This window comes from Schistocerca gregaria, chromosome 6 (genome assembly GCF_023897955.1).
Source record: "Schistocerca gregaria isolate iqSchGreg1 chromosome 6, iqSchGreg1.2, whole genome shotgun sequence".
Taxonomy (NCBI): Eukaryota; Metazoa; Arthropoda; class Insecta; order Orthoptera; family Acrididae; genus Schistocerca; species Schistocerca gregaria.
Window position 1 is genome coordinate 496,254,710 of NC_064925.1, and position 8,457 is coordinate 496,263,166.

Consider the following 8,457-nt stretch of genomic DNA (forward strand, 5'->3'; position numbering starts at 1 on the left):
GCGCAGTGAATGAAGATTCAGAAATAGTTATTTATGTCCGTAAAAACACAGGTAGCTTTTTGACTCGTCTGTCAGTGCCCGCTGAGGAATCGTGTTGTAAAGCGGCTTCAGCCCGCTCATGGCAGCTGACACCGCACACTTGCTTCCAGCCGGCCTCGTCACCGGCTGCACTGCGACGCGGCGGCAGTGAATGATGGCGACGCGTGTGCTGAACTCACACACACTGACTTGAGGAGTGTTCTACCCCCTCCCGCTCACCACCTTTCTTCGTCATCCGCTGTACCGCGATGACCGTTGCCGAGTAGCCGCGAAGTTCGACGATATTGGCCTGCCGTCCAGGTGGACACAATTCAGTCCGCCGGAATCTCAGGAACGCCGATGTCCTGATCCTGGGGAGGAAAGACCTCCAGGTCCTCCCATCTGCGACAGAGGCACACTGTGGTGTTGAACTCTGCGACTGGTGATTATGGCGAGTAGCCGCTGTCGTTGTCGTAGAGAGCAGGAAATATACAACAGACTTGTCCCACACGTCACTTCGCTGCAGTCAGGGAATCGAGTGTGAACATCATGTACGTCATCGACTCGTCTGACCGACTGCCTTGCGAGCTAAACCGCTGGAGTATTTGTGGAACGAAGTACTGGCTAACATTTGTCGGCCGGCCGGGGAGGCCATGCGGTTCTAGGCGCTACAGTCTGGAACGGCGCGACCGCAACGGTCGCAGGTTCGAATCCTGCCCCGGGAATGGATGTGTGTGATGTCCTTAGGTTAGGTAGGTTTAAGTAATTCTAAGTTCTAGGGGACTGATGACCTCAGAAGTTAAGTCCCATAGTGCTCAGAGCCATTTGAGCCATTTAACATTTGTCCGACGTCATTCGTCATGACAGCATAGGTCTTGCTATTACGAAGGTGTCAGCGGTTTTCCTTCTGTCGTGCTTGCTTAAGGAGTTTGTTATAGTATAGAACTGGTTCGTAAAAGCTCTCGGTACCGTTTGTTGCATTCGCTTTAGTCTTTCTTTCGTCACATAACGAAGGTGACGTGACCCTGTTTGGCTGTTCTAACCCACTACATTCTGCTGAAGTCTGCTGCCTGGCTCACCAGAATGGTGTGTCCAGTCTTGATGGCGAAATGTTTTCATTGCGGCTGACTTGTGTCGGCACTGCCATAATGTAGCGAGGTAGCATCGCTATGGAACTTTGAAAATTTTACCTGTTCTGCTGCCCTGTACGAAACTGGCATGAAACAATACACAAGTGACCTGAAGGACAGGATGTGCAGCCACGAACGTGGTGACAGGGGAAGTTTAATGGGTTCAGACCCCTCCCGAGATGTTATGAAAGCTACAAAAAGGAGGTAGAAAAATGATCTTAAAATCGATTGTAATGTAATCAGACCGCGGCTATTGCTAGCATGGCATAGTGCGCGATGGGAATACGGCAATCATGAGCCAGTGTTGGCATCAGTATGTGGACTAAGATTCGCAGGAATGTTATTGGAAGGTCCAGGTAGCGCTGTCACTGCGTGAGGCTACCGTAATGGTCAGTTGCTGAGGCCAGTTGCAACGAGGATTCATTCGTTCATACGTCACCAGCTTACAGTTACTGTCGACTTCCTCGAAACTGCAGTATTTTTTAAATGTCTATTTTAAGCAGTGTTATGTAAGAGATAGGAACGGGTAGCGAGCGCAATACCATAATTCTCTGCTTTTTTTTTTACATTTACTTTCCAACGTTTACATGATGCACACAGTTATTTGAGAGTCGGCCAATATGACGCGGAATTTTGGAAGAGACAAGTTGCAGAGCATCTTAGTGGGTATTCAAAAAGTAGAAGAAAGTGACGAGAATATACCCGTTTACCAATGTAACAGAAATCACATGCACCATAATAATGGTTTTGGGAACAATGAAATATACAGAATAACATTAAATAAAGGGCAAAAAGTTTGATTACATCGGTACTAGTAACGCTTATTACTAATTTTGTCAGTATCGACGTCCACATTGTTGAACATAAATTGGATAAAAGAGTTGCCTTGACACATTTCCTTTTTATTTTGCATAGTGAACAGTTCAAAATGTCAGATGTCATTACAGGGTCAATTCAAAAGCTTATAGTACCTCATATTTTGTATATCATTTTCTTAAGACATAGATGTGTATCAGAAATGATCTCAGTGAAAGGCAATTCATTGTCGTCACTAGCTTTGAACTATCTCCTTCCTTTTTTGGACAAATGATAATTGGTTCAAATGACTCTGAGCACCATGGGACACAACTGCTGTGGTCATCAGTCCCCTAGAACTTGGAACTACTTAAACCTAACTAACCTAAGGACATCACACACATCCATGCCGGAGGCAGGATTCGAACCTGCGACCGTAGCAGTCAATGATAATTCATAGAAGTAATTTCAATGACTCTGGATGTCACTTTCAATATTATAAAGAACGTGTATGAAGTGCAGTACGTCTTTACAACGTGAACTCGTGATCTAGTGCCCTCCACATTATAGCAGCAGTTTCTACAATTCGGATGAGTTTCTTTTGTTGGTCTTTGGTTCTGGACTCATAGGATACACAAACAACTTTATTATTACTCCTATACCACATGTCATATAAGATGGAACAGCCTATGTTTCGAAAGCGTATCATGGTTTTTGTTGTGGTTGGCAGGAGAGCCAACCGTGTTACTAAAGGAGGCCGAAATGCACGCGTCTCAGCTCACGCAGGCTGGCGTGATGTCTGGAACATGACAAGGGAATTAGAATTGAGAAAAACGGACGTAGCTGGTGGAATACTTAACTTTAATCCATTAATGGAGAACGTCGCTCTTTATGGTACATGATTCACAATATCAATAGTACGGATACTGGCGCCTTGCTAGGTCGTAGCAAATAACGTAGTTGAAGGCTATGCTAACTATCGCCTCGGCAAATGAGAGCGTAGAAGTCAGTGAACCATCGCTAGCAAAGTCGGCTGTACAACTGGGGAGAGTGCTAGGAAGTCTCTCTAGACCTGCCCTGTGGCGGCGCTCGGTCTGCAATCACTGATAGTGGCGACACGCGGGTCCGACGTATACTACCGGACCGCTGCCGATTTAAAGGTTACTACCTAGCAAGTGTGGTGTCTGGCGGTGACACCACATTGCTCCCCCGCAAATCGGCGTACGGTTGTGGCATAAGGCTTCCGCCCGCCGTGGGGAGGACCGCATGTTGACGTATGCGACGAGGAGGGGAGCCTAACAACAGGCGAGGCTGTGCCACCCACATCCTGCCATTCGGACCGCGGGGAGCTAGGAAACGCCTGAAAACCTGCTCCAGGGTGCACGCCAACATGCGGTGTATGCGCCCGTAGAGAGACAGGGAGGCCGAAGGGTCGACCTCCATCGGGCCCGGGCACCCGACGGGCGAAGACGACATAAGGTCCGGAGCGGGCAAGAGTTCCATGTCGGAGGACAACTGGTCACGGGAAGCGATCGGCGGCGCGTGACCCAGGGAGGCGCCCGGCGGTTGCTGCGACGCGTCCACCGCGGGCGTCGCCGGCGGGAGAACAGGCGGCGGCGGCGGTGGCGGAGGCGCGTCGCCATGGGGCAAAATGGAAGGCAGCGTCGGTAACAACTAGGGCTGAGGCGAGCCAGTAGATGGGTCCCCGGGGCGCTGACCGGACGGCACCGTCGCTGAAAGCAGACGGCGAGCGGCAGATCCCGTGCGACGGCAGAGGCGCAGCTGATTGAGATGCCGACGCACCTCACCAGAGGCCCCCAACACCAGAGACATAGCGCGTCCGAGGCAGCGAAGAATGCGTCCTGCGAGCCAACGCCGTGAACCTCGGTAGTGGCGATAGTAGACAACGTCGCCTGGAGCAAAAGCAGGTGTCTGCCGCTGCACAGGAACCTGATGCGGCGGATGTAGCAAAGACATCAAGGTTCGATGAGGGCGACCGTGGAGCAACTAAGCCGGCGAGCGACCATCTCGGGGCTGAGAGCGATACGAGGACAAAAAGAGCAATAACGCGTCCTCCCGAGAATACGACTCTTTCAACTTCAAAATCTGTGACTTGAAAGTCCTAACCAATCGTTCAGCGGCACCGTTTCACTGTGGCGAAAACGGCGCGGACGTCAGATGTTGAATACCATTGGCCTTGTAGAATGACAAATTCTGCGGACATGAATTGTGGGCCATTGTCGGAAACAATAGTCTGTGGAAGACATTCAGTGCAATAGATAGTGGATAACGCTTGGATGGTGGCAGAGGACGTCGTGGAAGACATCCGGACAACAAAAGGAAAATTACTCAATGAATCTACCTCAACCAACCATCGAGCATTCCAGAATGGAACAGCAAAATCGATGTGTAAGCGTTGCCAAGGGGAAGTGGCTTTTGGCCATGCAAATAATTTCCGCGGTGGTGCCGATTGTTGTTTGGCACACACCATGCAAGAAGAGCACATATTCGTAATGGCGGCAGCGATCCCGAACCAAGTACAGTGCTGACGAGCAAGTGGTTTCGTTCTCACTACACCCCAATGTCCTTGGTGGAGAAGCTGTAAGACAGAGGACTGTAACGAACGTGGTACCACGACCCTGGACTGATCGCAAAAGCAAAACACCACGTCGTACAAAAAGTCTCTCCTTGTGAGCAAAAAATCAGCGAAAGAACGGGTCCCCGATCCGTGACTTTGACAAGGGCCATTGCGTAGCAACAAAACGCAGAACGGGAGCAAGGACAGGGTCGGCAGCTGTGGCTGTAGCTACACGACGAAAATCAATCGGAAACGATTCGACCACATCATCGGTTTCCGCATCAATGAACATGCAAGCAAGTTCGGAGGAATCAAATGCCCTATCCTCAGCAACAGGCAAGCGGGACAACGCATCGGCGTTTCCGTGCTTAGCAGTGGACCGATACAAGATATACACTCCTGGAAATGGAAAAAAAGAACACATTGACACCGGTGTGTCAGACCCACCATACTTGCTCCAGACACTGCGAGAGGGCTGTACAAGCAATGATCACACGCACTGCACAGCGGACACACCAGGAACCGCGGTGTTGGCCATCGAATGGCGCTAGCTGCGCAGCATTTGTGCACCGCCGCCGTCAGTGTCAGCCAGTTTGCCGTGGCATACGGAGCTCCATCGCAGTCTTTAACACTGGTAGCATGCCGCGACAGCGTGGACGTGAACCGTATGTGCAGTTGACGGACTTTGAACGAGGGCGTATAGTGGACATGCGGGAGGCCGGGTGGACGTACCGCCGAATTGCTCAACACGTGGGGCGTGAGGTCTCCACAGTACATCGACGTTGTCGCCAGTGGTCGGCGGAAGGTGCACGTGCCCGTAGACCTGGGACCGGACCACAGCGACGCACGGATGCACGCCAAGACCGTAGGATCCTACGCAGTGCCGTAGGGGACCGCACCGCCACTTCCCAGCAAATTAGGGACACTGTTGCTCCTGGGGTATCGGCGAGGACCATTCGCAACCGTCTCCATGAAGCTGGGCTACAATCCCGCACACCGTTAGGCCGTCTTCCGCTCACGCCCCAACATCGTGCAGCCCGCCTCCAGTGGTGTCGCGACAGGCATGAATGGAGGGACGAATGGAGACGTGTCGTCTTCAGCGATGAGAGTCGCTTCTGCCTTGGTGCCAATGATGGTCGTATGCGTGTTTGGCGCCGTGCAGGTGAGCGCCACAATCAGGACTGCATACGACCGAGGCACAAAGGGCCAACACCCGGCATCATGGTGTGGGGAGCGATCTCCTAGACTGCTCGTATACATCTGGTGATCGTCGAGGGGACACTGAATAGTGCACGGTACATCCAAACCGTCATCGAACCCATCGTTCTACCATTCCTAGACCGGCAAGGGAACTTGCTGTTCCAACAGGACAATGCACGTCCACATGTATCCCGTGCCACGCAACGTGCTCTAGAAGGTGTAAGTCAACTACCCTGGCCAGCAAGATCTCCGGATCTGTCCCCCATTGAGCATGTTTGAGACTGGATGAAGCGTCGTCTCACGCGGTCTGCACGTCCAGCACGAACGCTGGTCCAACTGAGGCGCCAGGTGGAAATGGCATGGCAAGCCGTTCCACAGGACTACATCCAGCATCTCTACGATCGTCTCCATGGGAGAATAGCAGCGTGCATTGCTGCGAAAGGTGGATATACACTGTACTAGTGCCGACATTGTGCATGCTCTGTTGCATGTGTCTATGTGCCTGTGGTTCTGACAGTGTGATCATGTGATGTATCTGACCCCAGGAATGTGTCAATAAAGTTTCCCCTTCCTGGGAACATGAATTCACGGTGTTCTTATTTCAATTTCCAGGAGTGTAGTAGCGGTACTGCGAGAGGAAAATAGACCAGCGAATGAATTTCTGCGCTGTACGCGGAGTTACAGGTTTGGTCGGATGAAAAAGCGATGTCAAAGGTCTGTGGTCTGTGATTATGGTAAAGTGGCGACCATACAGTAAATCATGAAACTTTGTAACACCAAATACGAGAGCCAATGCTTCTTTCTCGATCTGTGAATAATTTCTTTGCGCAGACGAGAGCAATTTGGACGCAAAGGCAATAGGGCGATCGTACGATCCATCTTTGTGCGCAAGCACAGCATCGATCCTGAAATCCGATGCATCCACCATCAACAAAAGGGGCTTCTGGGGATCAAATGGCGTAAGGTAAGTATTGGAAAGCAACGCCGATTTCAACTGGCGAAAGGCGCGTTCGCATTCCGTCGTCCAGACGAACGGAACACCCTTACGGCGTAAGCGATGAAGCGGAGCTGAAATGGATGAGGCTTGCGGAATATATTTATGATAATAGTTGATTTTTCCCAGCACACTCTATAGGTGCTTTAAATTCTGCGGCGAAGGCAGGTCTTGTATGGTACGCAGGTGCGTGCGACTGGGCTGTATGCCTTGGGCATTGGTTACATGTCCCAAATATGGCAAGTCCCGAGCAAAAAACACACATTTGTCCTTCCGCAAGCGAAGACCATGTTGTCGCAAGACCTGAAATAATGTTCTGAGATTGGCCAAATGTTCTTCTTCCGTCTTTCCGGAGATCACAATATCGTCCATATAATTTGCTGCAGTAGGGACCGACGCACAAACAGTTTGTAGATATTGCTGAAACAATGCAGGGGTGGATGCACACCCGAATGGCAGTCGTTTGAATCGATAAAAACCAAGATGCGTGTTAACCACCAAAACGCGCTGGGATTCTTCTTCCACCGGTATTTGCAAGTACGCATCTGCTAGGTCCAACTTCGAAAAATATTTACCCGGGCACAGTTTGTCAATAAGATCTTCCGGGCGGGGTAAAGGAAAAGTTGCAATCACTAGTTGTGGATTCACTGTTGCCTTGAAGTCTACACAAAGTCTCAATTTGCCGGAAGATTTTGGCAAAATTACTAAGGGTGATGGCCAGAGAGAAGCCTGCACACGTTCAATTACACCTTGTGATTCCAATTCGAATAATGTTTTTGCGACCTCATCACGCAATGCGCGGGGAACATTGCGCGCTCTGAAAAATTTCGCTTGCGCGTTTACTTTCAGTTCCAAATGTGCTTTATAGGTCTTAGCGCAGCCGAGGCCCGGTGCAAAAATGTCTGCAAATTCTTCACATAGACGAGAAACACTGTCGGAAGGCACAGTCTGGTTCACTGACAGGACCTTATTTACTATAGACAAGTTAAACAACTTAAATAAATCGAAACCAAACAAGTTCACTGCAGAATAAGAACGAAGGACGTAAAATGACACAAGTTTTGTTTGTCCTTTGTATGTTGCAAAAAGGCTGCACTGTCCTAACACTGGTATACGTTGTCCTGAATAGCTTGTTAACTGAACATTTGCGGCACGCAACGGAGGTGTGCCCAGCAGTTTGTAAGTGTCTTGATTGATCAGTGAAACTGCAGCTCCAGTATCGAGCTGGAATGGTATCACTTTGGCGTTAATGTCCAAGTCTACAAAAAGTTTATTGTCCTGCTGACGACAAGAGCGACTGTCTCGTGCAACGTGAACTTACACTGGCACATAATCACTTGCGACTTGACGGGAGTTCCGGCGATGTCGACGCACACTATTTTTGGGACGAACACAGTCACTGTTAGAGATAGTGGCACTTTGCGGAGTGGAATGAACTATACGAATTTCCATGGGCCAAGTTTCGCGAGCCTGAATATCCTTGGTTCGAGTCCGATTCCAGCGCGAAGCAAAGGGCCTGGAACGGTTTTCAGCTTCCTATCTGAGCTTTTTAGGGCGAACACTTTGAACATGTCCTTTTTTATTACAATAAAAGCAAATAGCTTGGCGTGACGGGCAATTCTCACGCGAATGTTTAGTAGCACACCGCGGGCATGATTTGATCACTGCATTTGCGTGCTGGCGCGGCACACATGGCTGAGAGCCTGGCGGCAGCGGCGCGGCCGGGCGCGAGGGCTGTTTAC